This window comes from Castanea sativa, chromosome 10 (genome assembly GCF_040712315.1).
Source record: "Castanea sativa cultivar Marrone di Chiusa Pesio chromosome 10, ASM4071231v1".
NCBI classification, from domain to species: Eukaryota; Viridiplantae; Streptophyta; class Magnoliopsida; order Fagales; family Fagaceae; genus Castanea; species Castanea sativa.
This window is the reverse complement of record NC_134022.1, coordinates 35,297,651-35,319,065: the sequence shown is the minus strand read 5'-3', so window position 1 is coordinate 35,319,065 and position 21,415 is coordinate 35,297,651. Positions and strand designations below refer to the sequence as shown.

Here is a 21,415-nt window from a genome sequence, read left to right as displayed (position 1 = left end):
GCTTCCTGAGGAAATTATTCTGTGTGTCGTGACTCATAAGTAAACATTTGGAACTTGCTTTCTGGGAGGCGGTGTATCATCAGTCTATTCAAGAAGATATTCTTGTAGGTTTAAAGGAATAATAAATATTTAGTTAGAAGTTATATCAACAAGGTCGTTGTAGTATAGTGGTGAGTATTCCCGCCTGTCACGCGGGTGACCCGGGTTCGATCCCCGGCAACGGCGTCTATTTCTATTTTTTACACTATTATTCTCCAAGCAAAACCGTCGGGTCATCTGGCCCAATTGACGGCCCATACTGATCCATTCTCTTTTGACAAGTCTGGTAAACTGTTACTAAGGACTAAACTAAAGCCAGCTGGGCTGGGGCACCAAATCCAAATACTTATTTCAATATGGTTGCCCGGAACGACCCAAAAATATAACAAGTTGGCATTTGATGATTTGATCTTCATGCAGTTAATAGACAATTTGATTATTTTTTAGTGTTTTTTTTTCCTCCTTGTTTGGTGATACCTCTTTGTCAGTGTTATTAATCATTTTAAGGACAGCTGTAGATATGCTAATAATAAGATTTCTTTTTTTGGGGGTTACAAGTAGTTGTATTTTACTTCCACGTACGGTTTCACATATACTAACAAGTTTTTTTGGTATTACAACTTTTGCACCTAGTAATTGGATTTTATATCCACAAATCAATGCCATGACCATGAGGCCAAAAAGTAATTTTATATTTCAAGAAAGAGCCTTTTTCAGTGTATTTATTTATCGTAAAGAGACTGGTCCAAGATTTGTTGCCCTAAGTCTTGGGGTGGTTTAGGACTCAAAAAGTTAAATCTCATGAACCAAGCTATGTTGGCCAAACAATATTGGAGAATAAGTCAAAATCCTAACTCTTTAGTTGCAAGGACTTTCAAGGCAAAGTATTTTCCTAGGGGGTCCATTTAGGATTGTTCTCCTAAAAAACACCAGTCATGGGTTTGGAGGGATATTATCAAGTTTGATAACCCCAAGCTTAAGGAAGGGCGGTGGTGGGTTGGCAAGGGAAATAATATCCCTCTTAGACATCAAGATTGGTTTAGGAGTCCGCCTCATAATTTAAATAATCCCAATCTAGCTTCTAGTACAATTGCAGATCATATAAACCAACAAACACATAATTGGAGAGCTAATCTGGTACAGGATATTTATCCTTTCCCTCTTTGTAATGAGATTCTGCAAAGTTGTTATGGAAAAATTCAAATAATGGAAAGTTTGAGGTAAAAACAGCTTATAGAATTCTACTTGAGGACTACTTGGCACTTTCCAATGAACAACATAGGCAGTCTCATGCTGAAAATAGAATTTGGAAATTGATATGGAAGATAAAACCACCATAAAAAAAAATTGTAATTTTATTTGGAAGCTGTTGCATGACAGTCTTCCAACCAGGCAGCTTCTAAGAAACAGGGTAATCACTGACATTAATCTTTGCCCTTTATGCAATCGTGAAGAGGAATCCACTTCCCACCTATTCCTGCTATGCACTTTTGCTAGAGCTTGTTGGCACTTTTGCCATGAATTACCACTAGCTGTTCACACTTCTAACCATATTGGTATTTCTATGCAGCAATGGTTAAGGGATTTGATTGTTTCTCATAATCTAGATGATGAGGTTTTTATGGAGTATATGCAAAACATATTCATATTCATTACATTGTGGACCATTTGGACTCATAGGAATTTGGTGGTTCATGAGGAAAAACAACCAAATCACATGGATGTTGTCCTTACAGCTCAAAATTTGTATTGCAAATACAAAGAAGCTTTCTCCATCCACCATGACTTAAACAAAAGATGCAGTAGATCAAGAGCTGAACACAACACAGCTGCAGGACACTGGCAACTGCTAATCAAGGTTGCAGGGGTTAGAAACTCAAGGTTTAATAGAAGTGCTTAGGCTTATGAAGCTAAGGATCTACAAAGAGTATCAGATAGTATGGTGTAGCTAGCAGCAATGCAGTTTCTACAAATGGGGCTGTACAGGAGACCTTGATGGAAGCAATCATCACAACCAAAAACTACGGATTTCATAGGATTCTGTTTTTGACCAACAACAAGAATCTAGTCCAACTTTTAAACAAGTCTAAGAATCTGGCATGGCAGGAGAGACCCTTGATTGCTGATATGGAGTTTTTGTATCAAAGTGGACTTGTTTGTAATCTGTTAGTTGTTCCCAAATGTGTTCTTGATTTTGTTTATATTGCTGCAAAATTGGCAATCCAAATGCCAATACACCATAGTTGGGTTGATCCAACTTTTTTGTAATCTTGATAAACTCTGTATCTTCCTTAGTTGGTATAATAAATAAATAAATAAATAAAAAGGGGACTGGTCTTTGATAAGTAAGGATAATATTAAACAAAAAGAAGGAAGGAGAGCCTAAAACCATCTCTAATAGCTTGTTTGGATGGAAGGGAATAAAGAGGAGTAGAGTAGAGGGAGGGAGAATAAGTTAAATTACATTATTTGAATTTTTTTTAATAGAGGAGAGGGAGAGATTTGAAGGGGTTCTAACTACTTCTAACCCCTCATTTTTAATTCTCCTAAGTTGGAGAGATTTGAAGGAAGGGTAGGACAAAGAAATGTTTGACCAAATAAATTACCTAATTTACCCTTACCATATTAACAAAATGACAAACTATGAAAAGACTAATTATTCCCCTCCCCCTTAATTTTAAAAACATCCAAAAAATGTAGAGGATAAACATTCCCCTCTACTCTCCTCCCCTCTACTCTCCTCGCCCTCCAAACTTCCAAACAAAGCATAACTTCTTAGAGAGTGGAGACCCAAATAGGAAGGGACGATTGGAGGAGATGTTTATGAGCTCATACCACATACAATGAGTTGCCCAGCTAGCAAGATTAAGGTTGTGAGCCAAAAATAAAAAATTGTCCCTTGATACAAAACAAAAATCGTAACAAACAAGGGAGTTTAGAGATGCTAAAATAGTAGGCATGAAAAAGGGAAAAATTATGAGAGGAATAAAGCTATTGGAAAGCTTCTATCACACTTTGAGAATCCTCCTCAAACTTGACAAACAATAGGATATGGAAGCTAGACATCTTAAGGGCCAATAGGGTGACATGTGATTCACCAAGGCTTGGATCCTAAGATGGAAACAAGGATGATTATGCAAAAGTAACCTCATCATTTGAATATGAGGTTAGATACGCACAGAGCATTTGTAAGTGCACAATTGCACCTGGACCCAAAGAAGATTATGAGCTCAGGCCCAATGAGCCTTAAACAATAAAATTTGTAGAGTGTGGGCTTAAAATCTAGGTTAAAGGTACTGAGAACTTGACAACAGCCTGAGAGTTACAAACACTTGTGAATAACAATTGTTAATTGCAAATAGGCCTCCTCGGATGTAAGCCGAGGACCAATTCTGTATTATTTCTCTTTCTTTCTTACAGGTTACAATCCTTAATTTCTTTTCTTTTTCTTTAGAGAGAGAGAGTGAGCGAGAGAGAGAGAGAGAGAGAGAGAGAGAGAGAGAGAGATCCCCTACTCTTTTGCATTCCTCCCCCTTAAATACCCCTTTTTCAGATGCCTTTTGGGACCCTGACTAGAAGTTTCTGCCCTACTGTTCAGGGGTCACTTCCCCATTAATGCGGCCAGGGAGGTAGGTGCAGAGTCTTTAATGCGGAGGTGGCAGCCTTTGCTCTAGATATTTTCCTTAACATTGGTGTATCGAGAAGGTTCAAGGTTTCCCTCTTTAACCATTAGTCTTTCTAGAGTTGTGCTTTGACCTTCATAATGAAGCTTTGAATTCTCTTGGGCTTGTCCGAGGATAAGCTCGTCCTCGGCTGCACCCTTGGACCCTCAGCGTATTGGCCAATTCGTAGAGTTCAATTCTGGAGCAGGTCGGCCCTCCATGCTACAGTCCAAAGGCCCATATGCCCATTTGGGTCCTTTTACTCCCCACAATAGCCCCTCAAAACTCTATTTTTCATCATCCGAGGAGAAAAATAGGGTTTTGATCCAACGAAAACTTTCCCCACACGTTCCTTAAATAACTACGCGTGTGAAGACCGTTTCGCGTCCCAGAGGATGCCACCTGGCGGTTTGATTTTCAAAAACGCGCGCATTTATTACCATAAGTTACACATTGTCCTCCACGTTCAACGGTGAGATGAGCATCCAACGGCCCTTGTTACTCCATGAAAATTTGGGCGGGACAAATGTAATTTCGAGGCTGTTTCCCGCACGTCGTGACGCTTCGGAAACCTACGCCTTCATTTATTTCTCCAGAGGCTAATCCCATCAAAATATCAGCAATCACCTTTTGTCTGCAGAAATCCGTGGAAGTTTGCACAACTTGAAATTTGTAAGTCCTCACTTCTTTTCTCTTAACCCTTTCTCCTCGGACCCTGTCCTCGGCTACCCTTATAACAGTTCTCACTCTTAGAACTTAGTTTTTCGTTTCTTACTGATGGGAAAGTTTAAATGTCTAATTGATACCACCGCTGGGATGGAAGGCTTTAGAGCCAAGTATCGTATTCCTAGCGACGTAGGTTTAGAATACTGCTCGGCGGAAGCCGTGGCCGGTTCTAGGAAAACCGGAGAGGTCATCATCCCTATGGTCGCCTTTGTGAAAGGTGGGATGACCCTCCCAATGAAACCCGTAACTAAGGAATACCTCCGCAACCATCGGTTGTGTCCCGATCAGTGCGCTCTAAACGTTTTTAGAGTTTTAGGTAGCATCGACGCTCTAAATGAGCAAATGGGTCTGAACCTCACTTGGCATGATGTCGTCTTTATGTACGAATGCCACAAACTCACTGGAGTAGGTTACTACATCAAATCCCGCTCCAGCGTAGTTAGGTTGATCTCCTGTTTGCCCAAGTCCAATAAAGGCATGAAGGATGACTACCTCATCGTCTCTGGCAACTGGCACGACGGCCCCCACTGCCCAGTTGAGTGGGGAGATCCAGGTGCGACACCTTTAGGATTTAACTTCCCATCCCATAACTCCTTGAATCATCTAGGAATGTGCATTTGCATTTACTTAAGCATCTACCTTTAATTTTTTATATGTTTTGCGCCTCTGACCATGTTTGTTTATTTGGATGTTTTTCTTTGCAGATAAGCAAAACGTACGCCCACGCTTGAGCCACTGCAACATTGCAGATTTGAATAGAGTGCTACGTTCCGAGGTGTTCGTTAGCAGAGACCTACAACTTAGGGCGGCCCACTTGATTCTGGGGTACAATCCCATCTCCTCGGACTTCCAGGAGATCGAGAACGCGAAAATCGCGGGTGACCGAAGGCGTAGGAAAATTAACGTAGCCAGACCCCACTTTCTGGCCGACCACGACATCCCTGACGCCCTAAACACAGTGTTGTACGCACAGGCCATAGCGGCAGTTCCCCTTGCTGTGCACCCTCAGGCAATTGCTGTACCAAAGGAGCGAGTGTCCTCTTCGAACACGTTGGACGAGGAGATAGACCAGTTTCGGCTCGAGGACTCCCCACGACCTCGCGGAAACCCGTTTGTTATTCTTTCCGACGAGGAAGAAGAAGAAGCTGAGGCCTCTGGGATCGCGGGTCTGGTTATAGCGCATCCGAACGACAATTCTGTTGAAGAAGATATGGACAAGCTAAAGGGCCTTATGACCGATAAAGGCGCCCGAGTGGCAAAGAAGGGAGCAAGAGGGTCCCAAGCTCCCCCTGCCTTGCCACCACCCCCTCCTCCAGCCGAGCCAAAACCTCCCACTGACGATTCTAAGAAGCCAAAAAAGCTGAAACAGCAGCCACCACCGGCCCAGCAGCAGAAGCTGGACAAGGGCAAAAGGCGCGCCCGCTCAATTGAAAGTGGGGAGATTAGGGATGTGGCCGAGGTGCGCCGAGCACCAGCCACCTGGTCTCCTGACTTGAGGCTGGACGGCGCCCCAATTCCCTGCCACTCCAGCATTAGGGCAATCCAACAAGGCCACGCCCACCACTTAGCCGAGGTGTTGGAGCGTCCTCTTCTATTGCCCAGGGATATGGAATCCTTGGAGAAGATGGGCCAGCCGCAACTGTTCCTCTTGTTAAAAAGGGGCTTAGCTCTGGTAAGTTCCATCTTACACTTATATTCTATATTTATTTGTAAACACTTCACTGCATTTAACCTCCTAACATTTTTGGAATCCATCCAAGAGGTTTTCGCGGCCGAGAAGTTCGTGGAGGATTCTCGAAAGCGCGCTGGGATGGAGCAAGAGCTAAGACAAGAGGCAGAAAGGTCTCTAGGCCAGGCCTTAGCAGAGAACGGGAAGGTCACGTCAGAGCTGGCCGACTTGAAAAGAGAAAGAGATGGTGACAAGGCCAGCCTGAAGACGATGGAGGGCCAAGTGAAGGGGCAGCGTAAGCTTCTCCGCCAAAAGGATGACGAGCTTGCCCAAGTCCAACGGGCATGCTCTGACTTAGAAAAGGAGCTTACGCGTGCGAAGGAGGAAGCTCGCGCCCACAAGCACACCCTGGAGGCCGCGAAGAAGGCCAATTATCAGGAGGGGGCGACTAGAACACAAGAAGAGCTGATAGAGGCTTTTGCGGCCTTTTGCCGAGAGTACTATCAGCTGGTCTGGGGAGAGGCCATGAATGCGGCAGGGGTTCCTCAAACTTCCAAGCTGAGGAAACCCAAGAACATTTGGCTCCCCCTAGACATACAGGAAATTGAAGACCCTCCTGTGGCTGCCTCTCCTGTCCTTCCTCCTGTGGTGCAAGAGCTTGTCCCTGCTCCTACAGAACCTGAAGGTTCCCATAAAGAGAAGGACGAGTGTGGTGGTGCCGAGAAGGAGCAGATCCAAAGCGTGGAGCCCCTCATTCCTTCTACAGACAAAGGGAAACAAGTCTTGTCCACCTTTGAGCTGGAATTGAAGAGTACTGAGGCTGGTAGCAGCTCCCTTCAAGACCCCCCTTCCCTAGTTTAGGGCCTAGTATAGAAACTTTCTGTACTTCCCTTCTTTGTATATAATTAATGAAGAAAATTTTTATTCAACTTTCGTTCATGTTGTCTTTATTTTACTTTATTCTTTTTGTGCTTGCCATGAAAGTTTTTAATAACAAATAGTTAAAGAGAAACAATATAAATAAGTATAACTCCACCATGCAAACCACTATGACTTCAAAACAGCCACATAACTCAATTTAGACCTCAAATAATGTCATACTTAGACAACTCACATGACGGTTAAACCTTTGCAATCTGACATATTGCTTTCAGTAGGATGCAAGGTCCGAAGACCATTCCTTACAAAAAATTGTTTAACACTTAAAAATGAAGAACTTGAGATCCAAATTAACGAATGGTGAGATAATGATTTCCACAAAACGGGTGATAAGAATAAAAACAGTGACAAGATATTAAGAACAGTAACAAGGTTTGTGGTCCGAGGACTATACTTAACCAAGTTTCTGTTTGATTCTTAAGAACAGTAACTTCAAATGTTAATTTCCCCAAAGTAGGAGGTCCGAGGACCCGGCATAACTAAGGTTCTGTTTAACAAATGACAAGACATCAATTTTCACAAGGTTTGTGGTCCGAGGACTACACTTAACCAAGTTTCTGTTTGATTCTTAAGAACGGTAACTTCAAATGTTAATTTCCCCAAAGTAGGAGGTCCGAGGACCCGGCATAACTAAGGTTCTGTTTAACAAATGACAAAACATCAATTTCCACAAGGTTTGTGGTCCGAGGACTACACTTAACCAAGTTTCTGTTTGATTCTTAAGAACATTAACTTCAAATGTTAATTTCCTCAAAGTAGGAGGTCTGAGGACCCGGCATAACTAAGGTTCTGTTTAACAAATGACAAGACATCAATTTCCACAAGGTTTGTGGTCCGAGGACTACACTTAACCAAGTTTCTGTTTGATTCTTAAGAACAGTAACTTCAAATGTTAATTTTCCCAAAGTAGGAGGTCCGAGGACCCGGCATAACTAAGGTTCTGTTTAACAAATGACAAGACATCAATTTCCACAAGGTTTATGGTCCGAGGACTACACTTAACCAAGTTTCTGTTTGATTCTTAAGAACAGTAACTTCAAATGTTAATTTCCCCAAAGTAGGAGGTCCGAGGACCCGGCATAACTAAGGTTCTATTTAACAAATGACAAGACATCAATTTCCACAAGGTTTGTGGTCCGAGGACTACACTTAACCAAGTTTCTGTTTGATTCTTAAGAGTAGTAACTTCAAACGTCAAAGGTACTTATAACTTTGAAATGTTAACTGACAAAAGCACATTTTATTAATAATAATACCTTCTAAGATTATTTACATTCCATGGGCATGGTACAATTCTTTCATCTAGGTCAGCTAGCCGATATGACCCTATGCCTGCTACTGAAACAATGCGATAGGGGCCTTCCCAGTTGGGTCCTAGCTTACCCCAAGCTGGGTTCTTAGAAGTCCCTACAACTTTTCTTAGTACAAGATCACTAGGTGCAAGTGGCCTTAGCTTCACGTGGGCATCATATCCCCGTTTTAGCTTCTGTTAATAGTAAGCCATTTGGACCATAGCTGTCTCGCGTCGTTCCTCAAGTAAATCAAGACCTTTCTCCAGGAGTCCATTGTTATTCTCCGGGCTAAAAGAGCTCGTCTTTAGGGTGGGAAAACCAGATTCCAGAGGTATCACCGCCTCGGCTCCATAAGTCATAGAGAATGGCGTTTCTCCCGTGGACCTGCGCGGTGTGGTCCGATACGTCCACAGAACATGAGGGAGCTCTTCTACCCATCTGCCTTTCGCATCGTCCAACCTTTTCTTAAGCCCACTGACTATGACCTTGTTAACAGCCTCGGCTTGCCCATTTCCCTGAGAATAAGCTGGGGTGGAGTATCTGTTTATGATACCCATGTCACCACAATATTGCCTAAAGGCCTTGCTGTCAAATTGAACGCCATTGTCGGAGATAAGTGTGTGTGGTATACCGAATCTAGTGACAATATTTTTCCAGACAAACTTCTTGGAATCAACATCTCTGATATTTGCTAAGGGCTCGGCCTCAACCCATTTGGTGAAATAGTCCGTTCCCACAAGAAGCCATCTTTTATTTCCTGCTGCTCTCGGAAATGGCCCCACTATATCCAATCCCCACTGCGCAAAAGGCCAAGGACTGGAGAGAGGGTTGAGAACCCCTCCAGGTTGATGAATATTAGGGGCGAACATCTGGCATTGATCACATTTTCTGGCATAGTCCTGAGCCTCCCTCTGCATGTTGGGCCACCAATAACCCTAAGTCAGAGCCCTATGGGCTAAGGACCTTCCCCCAATGTGGCTTCCACAAATCCCTTCATGCAGTTCCTCGAGAAGTGCTTCCGTTGATTCGGGGTGCACACACAACAAGTACGGTCCTGAGAAGGATCGTTTGTACAGTTTCTGGTCCTCGGATAACCAAAAACGTGGCGCCTTTCGACGCACCTTCTCTGCTTCAGACTTGTCCTCAGGAAGGATGTCGCTCTTAAGAAAAGATATGACCGGGTCCACCAACTAGGTCCAAGCCTTATTAGATGGATGCGAGCCGCCTTGGCTGGGATAAGAGTTGGCTCTAGCAAATCCTCCACAAGGATAATCCTAGGCAAATCTTGAGCCGAGGACGTTGCTAACGTAGCCAAAGAATCGGCATGGGTGTTTCCACTCCTAGAGATGTGAGCTAAGACAAAGGAGTCAAATTCTGCTTGCTGACGCTTAACCTGGGCCAAATATTTCTGCATTCTTGGGTCCCTGGCCTCCATGGTCCCCATGACCTGGCCGACCACAAACTGAGAGTCCGAGAATGCATGGACTTCCTTTCCACCCATCTTATGTAACATGTTCATGCCTACCAGAACGGCTTCGTACTCGGCTTCATTATTAGTAGCCGAGAATGACAGCCTTAGAGATTTTTCGAAGATCTCAGGGGATATCAGAACAAGTCCGACACCAGACCCTCTCTGATTAGCTGCCCCATCCACATACAGTTTCCAAGTCGAAGGCACTGCGGCTGTGATCACACCAACTAATTTTTCATCCATGTGTGCTTCTTTTAGAGTTTCTTCTAGCAATGGTTCAGTAAACTCTGCCACCAAGTCAGCGAGGACCTGGCCCTTCACCGAGGTGCGAGGCTTGTATTTAACGTCAAAAGCTCCTAAAATGGTTCCCCACTTTGCCACCTTACCAGAGTAGTCGGCGCTGCGTAACACTGCCTTGAGAGGCAATTGGGTCAGAACCACTACAGTGTGAGACTGGAAATAATGAGGAAGCTTGCGCGTGGCGTGAACTATGGCCAAAAGCGCTTTCTCCAAGAGCAGATAGCGCACCTCGGCCTCATTCAAAGACTTACTAACATAGTAGACCGGTCTTTGCACCCCGCTGTCATTCCTTATAAGGACCAGGCTGACCGCGTGGACGGCCACTGCCAGATAAGCAAACAAGACCTCGTCCGCTTCGGGGCGAGACAAGATGGGTGGCTGAAAAGATATTGCTTAAGCTGCTGGAAAGCTAATACGCAGTCCTCGATCCATTGAAACCCTTTCCACTTATTCAACAATTGGAAGAAAGGACGGCATCGGTCAGCTGACCGAGAGATAAATCTATTCAATGCAGCAATCATTCCGGTCAATTTTTGGATCTCTTTTGGGTTCCGAGGCGGCTGCAAATCCTGAATAGCCTTGACCTGTGCTAGGTTCACCTCTATGCCTCTGTGAGTAATCATGTATCCCAAAAACTTTCCGGACCCCACGCCAAAAGAGCACTTTGAGGCGTTAAGGCGCAGCTTGTACTTTCTTAGCACCTGGAAGGTGTCGGCTAGATCTTTGACGTGTGAAGGTATTGTTTTGCTCTTCACCACCATATCATCTACGTACACCTCAATAGTCTTCCCCAATTGCTGTTCGAACATCTTGGTCATCATTCTTTGGTAAGTAGCCCCAGCGTTTTTCAACCCAAATGGCATGACCTTATAGTGGTAGTTCCCCGTTGGAGTAATGAAAGCCGTCTTCTCTTGATCCTCCACCGCCAAGGAAATCTGATGGTAACCCTGGAAGGCATCCAAAAAACTCATCCGAGGATGTCCGACAGTGGCGTCCACCAGTTGATCAATACGCAGCATTGGGAACGAATCCTTGAGGCAGGCCTTGTTCAAATCCGTGAAGTCCACACATACTCTCCACGTTCCATTCTTCTTTTTAACTACAACCGTGTGTGCCAGCCACTCGAGGTAGAAAACTTCTTTAATAGCCCCAGCCCTCTTGAGTTTGAGCACCTCTTCCTTTACAGCCTCGGAATGTTCTTTGGAAGAACGCCGAGGTGGCTGCCTTCTCGGAACAATGGCAGGGTTGAAATTCAAACGATGGTAAATGAAGCTCAGATCTACACCTGGAGCCTCATATGGGTGCCACACAAAAACATCAATATTGTCCTTCAGAAATTCCAACAACTCCATTTTCTCCTAGTGAGGCAAACGTATGCCGACTTGGAAGAACCTCTCCGGATCATCGGCTATCAAAAACTTCTCTAACTCCTCAAAATGAGCCTCCTCTCCTGTCATCATTCCAGATGCATCAGGAGCTGTTAACTGCTATAAGTCTTTGGTGATCAAAGCCGAAGACTCGGCTTCTGTCTGGTGTAGAACTGCAGCCGATATGCATTGTCTGGCCACCGATTGGTTGCCTAGAACTTCCTCAACATATTCCCCCGAGGGGAATTTAAGTTTAACATGCAAGGTAGAGGAGACAGCTCCCAGAGCGTGCAGCCAAGGCCTGGCGAGGATGGCTGTGTATGGAGAGTACGCGTCAACCACAATGAAATCCACTTCAACCGTTTCTGAGCCGGATTGAACGGGCAAATGAATCTGTCCCTTCGGCACAACGGCTCTCCCTTCGAAGCTTATAAGTGGCGAGTCATAAGGAGTAAGATCTTCCAGCTTCAATCTTAACCCCTTAAATAGATCAGGGTACATGATATCTGCACCGCTGCCCTGATCTATCATCACCCTCCTCACATCATAGTTCCCTATCCTAAGCGTAACTACAAGAGCATCGTCATGGGGTTGGATAGTCCCTACCTTATCCTCCTCGAAAAATCCCAAGATGGGTAAATTTAGCTTCAACCTCTTCGGCCTGCAGCCCGACTCCTCGGCCTGAGGATGTGAAATTGCCATCACCCTGGTGGGAGCCGAGCCGGTACTGCCAGGTGCAGCAAAAATAACATTAATTGTTCCTAACGCCGGCCGAGATGAATTATTCCTCTGATTGTTTGAGCCAGATTGACTGCCCTGCCCGCTAGGTTGGCACAAGTGCTGCTTCAGTTTTCCTTCACTGACAAGCTACTCCAAGTGGTTCCAAAGGGTCCGACAGTTCTCAGTAGTGTGGCCCACATCCTGGTGGTACTGGCAAAAGAGGTTCTGATTCCTCTTCGCAGGGTCTCCTGCCATCTTATCAGGCCATCTAAAGAAGGGCTCCTTACGAACTTTTTCCAGCAACTGATGTACTGGTTCTCGGAACATAGTGTTCACGTCCTGAGGTGCTGCCGAGCCGGACTGCCCAACTTAATCTCGCCTCGGCTTGTTATTGTGGTACCTGTCCGACCTGAAATCCCTTCTCTCCTGCGGGATAACCTTCTCCTTACCCTTTCCTTGCTGTTGGTCTTCCTCCACTCTCTTGTACTCGTCAATTCGGTCCATGAGGCGACGTACGCTGCGGACGGGCTTTTTAGTCAAAAACTTTCTCAGGTCATGATCAGTAGGAAGACCTACCTTAAAGGTATTGAGCGCCACCTCATCAAAGTCGCCATCTATTTCATTAAACATCTCCCAGTAACGATCAGAGTATGCTTTCAACGTCTCTCCATCCCTCATAGTCATGGATAACAGTGAGTCCAATGACCGAGGTACTCTGCTACATGTGATGAACCGCGAAACGAATGCTCTAGTGAGCTCCCCAAACGAACCTATAGACCCCAATTTAAGGCCATTGAACCACCTCATAGCAACAGGTCCCAAGCTAGAGGGGAAAACTTTACACATCAGAGCCTCATTATGAGAGTGCACCGCCATCCTCTGGTTAAAGTGACTCACGTGCTCCACCGGATCAGTCCGGCCATTGTAGATGGTAAAGGTGGGTTGAGTAAACCTCCTGGGAAGCTTCCCCTTCTCTATCCTCCGTGAAAACGAAGATTTGGAGAGTTGATGCAACGCCCGACTCATAGCATCGTTCCCTAAGCCCCTAGAAGGAAACTTCTTGCGTCTGCGAGCTGGTTGGTCGTCCTCCTCGCCAGAGGATATTGCACTGGGGGGTGAGCATGACCTTGAGCTATAGCTACCTCCCCGTACCTCCTCTAAGGAAGGATTAGATGAGGACGGTGAAGACCTGCGTCTGGCGCGGCGTAACTTTCTTTTCAGATGACCAATCTCCCTCTGCATGGCCCTAGCACCATCCTCGTGGGTGGTGCTACCCTCGCCCTGAGTATGGCTAGCCCCGGGGTATTCTGTATGGACACTTCCCTCACGATCCCTTTGACGCTCAAGGCGCTCGAAATGATCCTCCGGTTGTGATCCCTATGACTCTGCATGGTGAGAACCTAGGCCTGCCATGGTATCCCAACCTTTTCTAGACTAGATTTCCCACAGACGGCGCCAATTGTAAGTGCACAATTGCACCTGGACCCAAAGAAGATTATGGGCTCAGGCCCAATGAGCCTTAAACAATAAAATTTGTAGAGTGTGGGCTTGAAATCTAGGTTAAAGGTACTGAGAACTTGACAACAGCTTGAGAGTTACAAACACTTGTGAATAATAATTGTTAATTGCAAATAGGCCTCCTCGGATGTAAGCCGAGGACCAATTCTGTATTATTTCTCTTTCTTTCTTACAGGTTACAATCCTTAATTTCTTTTCTTTTTCTTTAGAGAGAGAGAGAGATCCCCCACTCTTTTGCATTCCTCCCCCTTAAATACCCTTTTTTCAGATGCCTTTTGGGACCCTGACTAGAAGTTTCTGTCCTACTGTTCAGGGGTCACTTCCCCATTAATGCGGCCAGGGAGGTAGGTGCAGAGTCTTTAATGCGGAGGTGGCAGCCTTTACTCTAGATATTTTCCTTAACACTGGTGTATCGAGAAGGTTCAGGGTTTCCCCCTTTAACCATTAGTCTTTCTAGAGTTGTGCTTTGACCTTCATAATGAAGCTTTGAATTCTCTTGGGCTTGTCCAAGGAGAAGCTCGTCCTCGGCTGCACCCTTGGACCCTCGACGTATTGGCCAATTCGTAGAGTTCAATTCTGGAGCAGGTCGGCCCTCCATGCTACAGTCCAAAGGCCCATATGCCCATTTGGGTCCTTTTACTCCCCACAGCATTCACATCAAATGTGCTAAAATGCTATTTTAGCACCCAAAACATTAAAATTCCATTATATCAAAGGTGTCAAATTTATATTTTTTTAACACTTAATTATAGCATCTCTAACAGTTTATTGTAGCTAGATGGTAAATACAAAAAATAAATAAATAAATGTGAGAGAGAGAGAGTTGAATGGTTGAAGGATATTTAAATGAATTGGTAAAATATTATAGTATTTAATGTTAGGTGTATTATAAAGTGAGTTGTTTAATTAGATTAAGTAACTTTTTGCATTTTTAAGATGCTACAAGTTAAATTTTTTAGTATATTTGATGTGAATGCTTAGAGACAAGCATTGATTTGATTCATCTAAAATGAGGGTTTTGTTCTCTCTCTCTCTCTCTCTCTCTCTCTCTCTCTCTCTCTCCATATATATATATATATATATATTAATAGCCAAAGTTTAAAGAAAATCCAATTAGATTTTAATTGGATTCTCAATTTTACACCATGGGTTTTATTTAATTTTTATTTTTGTTCCAAGTGAATTATTGATTGTAAAAACCGAATAGTCAAAATTCAATTAAATTCTAAATTGGATTCCAATTTGAGTCCAATTTTTTGTCACGCGTCCATCTAAGTTTTTAATTTTTGTGGTAAATGAATTATTATGTGCGAAAACTGAAAAGTCTAAAACCAATTAAATTCTAAATCATGTGTTTGTGTGTATATATATATATAAGTAATTTTAAAATGTATGGTTAAAAAAAGTGTAAGCTAATACCACATATAATTTGAATCTATTCTAAAAAAAAATGTATAATTTGAACAGCATAGTTTTTATTATTTTTAATTGTACTTGTACATATACACGAGACTACACACTAATACATGTTAAAAGTGATATCAATGATGAACATGTATAAAATTGATGTTGTATCAATCTTGTACGGTTCAAAAACCAAGAACCCTAGCTAATGGGTTGGGCTTTTACTCATAATAATTAATTTTTAAGAGATGGGTACTTTGACTAACAGTTGAGTTAAAACAATAATTCAGTGCTATAAAAAGAAATAGATAAAAACACAAGTCCAAATTATGAACTACAAGACCAATTCCTGATTGTATTACTTTCCTAGGAAATTCCGAGGAGTGTTTTTTCTAGGTTGGGAATATAAGACTCAACTATATTCAATATTACAAAATTTCTCTTTCTTTTTCTCATCTTCTTGATTAAACCATTGTATATGGGGAATCTTTCCCTATTTATAGCTCTAATGCTTCAATCCTTCAAGCAAAATACTTGTCTCATCTTTCTTCTCCCGTCCTTTTGAGGTTGTGTTGAGCAGGTAACAGATTGTTTAGGCACTGTTCAGGTGTCATGCAGCCATTAACGTGGCATGTTTGGTTGATGCAGATCATGTAATATGGAGGGGATGGTGGCTTCATAAAAAAGCCACCTCCAACTTCTATTCTAATGGGCCAATGCTACTTTCCTTGGCCAAAACCCTTGGCTTGGCTTTTCATTTCTATGTCCTCCTTAATTCGCTATTTCCTTGGACTAATTTACTCTTCAGCCTAATCCCTTTCTCAAACTATTTAACCCTAGATGCTCCATATGAATATTCAATTGGGTCTTCTCAATTTTCTATCTAGGCCCAATACTCCTTAGCTCGCCTTGGCCCACACAAATCTCTACCTACCACCTAGCTAGTTGAGTTTTTTTTTTTTAGGTGATGTTAGGGGAGTATTATCAAATTTTATTATATAAATCTTAGAGAATGACTAAACTTTCAAATACAAACAAAAAAGTAAATTAAAAATTTTAATCATTATGTTATTAATGTGACATAAGATTTAAACATGATAAAGTTTAGAGATATAAAAAATTTGATATTTGCTAATGTGGTAGATTGTTAGTGGTAAGTGAAAAAATGATGTTAATAATTGGCCCAAATGAGAATTGGTGAAAGCTTGCCAATTCAACATGCGTGAATAAAATTTTCAAATTTTTTGTGCATGTAGATTTATTATCACTCTTTAAACACGATACATAAATAGTGAGTTGCTCAAAAAGTTATGGACGTACTATTGTCAGTTTGAAAAAAAAAAAAAAAAAAAAAACCTTATCAATTCTATGGATTTAGACTTCACAGTTGTTTATGCAAAAATTTATATCTATTTTAGTATAAAAATCTATTTTTTCTATTATATGTACTCATTTTTCAAAATGCCTTATAGCTATAACATTATATATTTTACACTATATTCATTATTAAAATGTCAAATTTTCTTAATTTTTTAATTGTTTATATTTCTTCACAATAACCTTTATCAACTAACTATTTTCATTGTCCAAGTACGTAAATAAATAATAAGGGTTACAGTAGACACTAGACAATAGCTATGATGAATTTTACGCATAAAATGGGAGATTTTTGAGGTTGGTTAGGAAAAATATAGAGTTTATATATATAAGATTTTATAAACACTGATGGGGAAATGTGAATGTTTAAATAGTCATACAATTCTAGACCCACCAAAACGAAAGCTCACTTGCAATATGCTTTAGATACCTATAACGTCTCAATTTTGCACCTAAGCCCAAAACAAGATGGGTGTAGGCCCAAAGAACCCAATACAAAAAATTTGTAAAGAGTAGGCTTTAAATCTAAGTTCTAATAAATTGAACTAGTGATAATAACGGGCTCAGATCACAATTGAAGTAGAAAGAAAACAGTTTAAGTATTGAAATTCGTCATTGGATCCAATCCGAGGAGATTGATTCCTATATTTTTCTCTGCTAAAGACGAATTACGTATGTTCTTCTTGAGTTTACAATGTTTTTCCTTTTTCCTTCTTTTTCTCTGATCCCCTTCCTAATGGGGATCTTTCATCTTATATAGACATTTTCAGTTGATCTTGGTCTTCCACCTATTCATTGCGCAGATCATCTCCTTCTCTTAATCTCTTTTTTCGCATCTCCTTCACATCCCTGAGAGGCATAAAGCCCAAGATTTTACTGTTCACAGGTCTTCTCCACATAAATGTGGCCAGGAACTTTGGTGGAATGCATAAAATGTGGTGACAGTATCTAGCCTTTTAGTCCTGTCACTACCATTTCCCTCCCCTAAGCTCTTTCCGCATAGTAGAGCCTCATCTGATGACGTATTGACGTCATGATCATAAAATCCAATGGTGTGGCCTCCTCGGCCCAACAACTTTCCTTCTCGGCCAGGCGTGACACGTGATATGATTAGCTTACTCGGAATTCTCATACTCCACAATACCGATGCACAAGTCATTACATTGAGACTTTCATAAAAGAGAAATGCTAACGGATGTACTTAGGATATTAGTTAATAATCCATTTAAAGAAAATTTTGATGAGAAAAGAAAAAAAAAAGTAATTAATATTTTAAAAACTTTTTCCATTTTCCATAAAAGTGGTGTCAAAACTTTCCTAAAATAGATTGTTAACCAACGTCTTAAAGACACTCGTTAGTATGACCCTTCATAAAACTAGTTGTTAACCCGTGCTATGCACAAAAATTTATCTATTTGTGAGGTAAACTAAAATAATTTTATAAAATTTTAAATTAAGTAAGAAACTACACCATTACATGATTTGTTCTTATATGATTTCAATTTGTGTTACAATTTGATGAAGAAGCCATTGTTTGAATGTGCAATGGCTTACAACAAATTTGTCTGACAATTTCAAATACTGCAAAAAATAACTTAAAAATTAAGATATTAAAACTTCTGAAATACCAAAAAATATTAAAGAATCAAATAATTTACAGCTTAGAAATTATTGAAACAAAACAAAATATATACGACTAAAAAATTGAAAAATATAAGAAAAAATTAGGTTACATTCAAAAGAATAATTCATGACTATAAGTTTGCACCCTATCATAAAATATCATGTTAGTGAAGCAGAGAGATAATAATAATGATGATGATGATGATGATGATGATGATGATGATAATAATAATAATAATAATAATAATAATAATAATAATAATAATAATAATATCAACGTTTGAGTTTGAGTTTAAATTGAATTTGTTAAAGAGATAGAGTTTCACTTCTTGTTAAGTTTGTATTAATAAAAAATAATTTTGTTTAAAAAAAATATGAATTTGAGTTTAAGTTGGACTTGTTAGAGAGACCGAGTTTTACTTCTTGTTAAGTTTGAATTAAACAAAAATAATTTTATTTAGATAAAATGATAATTTTAGTTAAATATTGTGTTGTGTGAAAAATTGTGAGAGTTTCAGAGGCTTCGATTTTGTTATTATTATTTTGTTTAAAAAAAATAATAAGTTTGAGTTTAAGTTAGATTTATTAGAGGAATAGAGTTTTAGTCATTGTTAAGTTTTGACTAAACAAAAATAATTTTATTTAAATATTGTGCATGAAAAATTGTGAAAGTTTCAGATGTTTTGGTTTTATATATATATATATATTAAAACTAAAAATTAAAAAGTTACGTTGAGACTTTTTTATTTTTCTTGAGAAACGATTCTTTGAGACTTGAGATACTCTTTGATAAAACAATCTTTCTTGAGAATCTGAAAAGACAAAACAAAAACTTGTTATCTCTTCAACTTCCTCTCTCTCTCTCTCTCTCTCTCTTTCCATATGAAACGACCGAGAGCCAAATCTATTCCATCTTTATAAATCCTGTTCAAGTCTGCGTTTGCTTTACTTGAGGAAGCAGCTGCTCATCATATAGACTGCCTTTTTAAGGTAATATTTGTCATTTCTCTTTCTTTCTTGACTCTTAATTTGTTTGCTCAAATTGTCAGTGCTGTATGATCTTCAATATTCCTTTTATGCCAGAAATTTCATTATGCTTGGTTATGCTCATTTCTTGAGAACTTACCATAACAAAGAGTGATCAAAAAGGATATAATTGTTGTCTCGTTAGTTTTTCCTTGTGCCTTTTGGCCATACAATGAGAAACTCAACTAAGCTATATGGTTGCATTAAGATTAGTACAAAATTTTTTTTTGATATTTCACATCATAAAATTGTTTTATAGAATAAAAAAATATCTGTATCATAGAAAAACTTTGCCTAACCGTAATCTAAATTTCTTATCTTACTAGGATTAGGTTACTTGTCTTGCAAGTATAAGCTTACATAACCTTTGAGTTTACAACAAATTTGGGGCCCAATTAATAGATCTAACAGTTTGTAAGCTTATACTTATACCTTTGTCAAGCCAAAAATTTCGAAATATTGATTCTAATTCTAATTTATTATTTCCTACTAATATTTATTGAGAAACAAAAATGAGCCCTTTATCCAACAACCTTCTGTTGTACTTATATTTTTGGCATTTCATCATTTGAAAAACGTTGTCAAGCTAAAAATTTTTAAATGTTTATTCAAGTCCTAATTTATTATTTCCTACTGAGATTTTTTTGAGAAACCGGAATGATTCCCTTTATCTAAGAACCTTTTGTTTTACTTATTTTTTGGCATTTCATCATTTGAAAAAAGTTCTGCAATTCATTGACCTTGAGATTCCTTTTAACTGCAGCGACATTCATGGAGAAGTCTGTCAGTGCATTGTTAGAGGATCAAGTGGTGTAGTATTCATTCTTTTGATATTTTCTCTCGGACTTTACTTAATCATTAAAATTATGGTGGCATATAACATGTATATGATATCTATTCCACAAATCTCATACAAGAAACTTTGATTGGCTATTTATGGCAGAGGGAAGAGACAAATCTCCATGCTAGGATTATAGAGCTAGAAAAGAACCTCGACAATGCCAAACAAAGGTTGGGCATGGGAGAGGATCAAGCAGAGAGGTTTTTTAAATCTGCATTGAGTTTTACAGAGGATAAAAGGGTGTGTTAGTCATCAACAATCAACTTCAAAAGCAATTAAACTGGTAATTAGCAACTACTATACTTTGTAGTAGGGGCAGTCCACAAAATTTGCTTCTTCAATGACTAGGTTTTGTTAAATTTAATAAGTTCCCAAAAATATCAACCAGAAAATTAAATGTCAATTGTTCATGCACATAGATTTACTTATATTCAACTCCTCTTGAACCACTTGCAGTTCATTATTAATAGCACGCAGTTTAACAGTAAGACTTTGAATTGTTGCTTCCATCTGCTCTAAATCTTCTTCTTTTTGGTTAAAAGACCATTGCATCAGCCATAACTCAAAAAAAACACTAATGTCTAAACTCGGCGGATTTTCAGGTTGAGAATTATATGTACTCAAAAACAAACATAGAAGTATATAACATTTTAGAAATACTTACATCTATCAATTTCTTACAAACCTCCTGCAATTCATCATTACTCCTTGGCAATAAGATTATGGAGGTCAAGGAAAAGATGCAAGCAACTGAACTAGCTATGGCTGAAATGGAATCTCTCAATCAAAATCTTATTGCCAAGGAGTAATGATGAATTGCAAGAGGCTTGTAAGAAATTGATGGATATAAGTATTTCTAAAATGTTATATGTTTCTACGTTTGTTTTTAAGTACATATATGCCTCAACTTGAAAATCCTCCGAGTTTAGACACTAATGTTTTTTTGGAGTTATGGCTGAATGCAATGGTCTTTAAAGCAAAAAGGAGAAGATTCGGAGCAGATGGAAGCAACAATTCAAAATCTTACTATTAAGCTACGTGTTCATCAAGTAATTCAAGAGGAGTTGATCAATGTAAGTATATCTATGTGCATGAACAACTGAATTATTTTTTTTGTTGATATTTTTGGGAACTTATATTAAATTTAACAGAACTTGGTCATTGAAGATGCAAAAATTTTGTGGACTTAAGCCCCTACTACAATGTATAGTAGTTGCTAATTACTAGATTAATTGCTTTTGAAGTTGATTGTTGATGACTCATGCTTTCTGTTGCTTATGTCAGTGAGTCTTTTGAATTCTCAATTGGATAATTGAAAAGCTAAATAATGTATCATCTCAATCGTGTGTTACATTCAGATTTAAGTTTTCTTTGCTTGGGGACTTGGAGAAAAAGGAAGCAATAATCCAAAGTCTTATTGTTAAGGAGCGAGCTAGTTTTA

General features: G+C 40.0%; 1 non-coding gene across 1 annotated transcript; it reads left to right on the top strand.

The window, feature by feature from the left end:
• The first annotated feature begins 153 nt into the window (after positions 1–153).
• Positions 154–225, top strand: TRNAD-GUC (transfer RNA aspartic acid (anticodon GUC)). The gene has a single exon. It is a non-coding gene; the product is annotated as a tRNA-Asp (tRNA).
• Positions 226–21,415: the final 21,190 nt, after the last annotated feature.